This window comes from Bison bison, unplaced genomic scaffold (assembly GCF_000754665.1).
Source record: "Bison bison bison isolate TAMUID 2011002044 unplaced genomic scaffold, Bison_UMD1.0 scf7180017864291, whole genome shotgun sequence".
Lineage (NCBI taxonomy): Eukaryota > Metazoa > Chordata > Mammalia > Artiodactyla > Bovidae > Bison > Bison bison.
The window spans coordinates 7,449,862-7,450,531 of record NW_011494863.1 but is presented as its reverse complement, the minus strand read 5'-3'; positions in this window follow the sequence as shown (position 1 = coordinate 7,450,531).

Below are 670 nucleotides of genomic sequence, written 5' to 3'. Positions count from 1 at the left end.
TGCTCTGCTCTATCTTCCTCTCAGGTTTGCTAGTAGGAATTGAATGAAAAAAAAATATGAGAATGTATTTATCACCATATATTTATAATTACATTGTAGGTTCATACTGTACACAAATAATTAGGCTTTAATTGGGGAGGATAGAAGGGGAGCAGGCAGAATATTTCCTATTTTTATAGATTTAATTTTGGCTTTCTGTTCTGTCCATACTACGGAAAGCCCTTGCACAAGGCTGGTCTTTTTGATGTCAAGTAACCTTCAAAGTAGGAGAAGAGCACCAGAGAATTCAGATGACCATTTTATCTACTACTGTGGGCAAGAATCCCTTAGAAGAAATGGAGTAGCCCTCATAGTCAACAGAAGAGTCTGAAATGCAGTACTTGGGTGCAATCTCAAAAATGCTAGAATGGTCTCTTTCCGTTTCCAAGGCAAACCATTGTAATCCAAGTCTATGACCCAACCACTAATGCCAAAGAAGCTGAAGTTGAACAGTTCTATGAAGACCTACAAGACCTGCTAGAACTAACACCAAAAAAAAAAAAAAAAAAGGCCATTTCATTGTAGGGGACTGGAATGTGAAAGTAGGAAGTCAAGAAATACCTGGAGTAACAGGCAAGTTTGGCCTTGGAGTACAAAATGAAGCAGGGCAAAGACTAACAGAGTTTTGCCA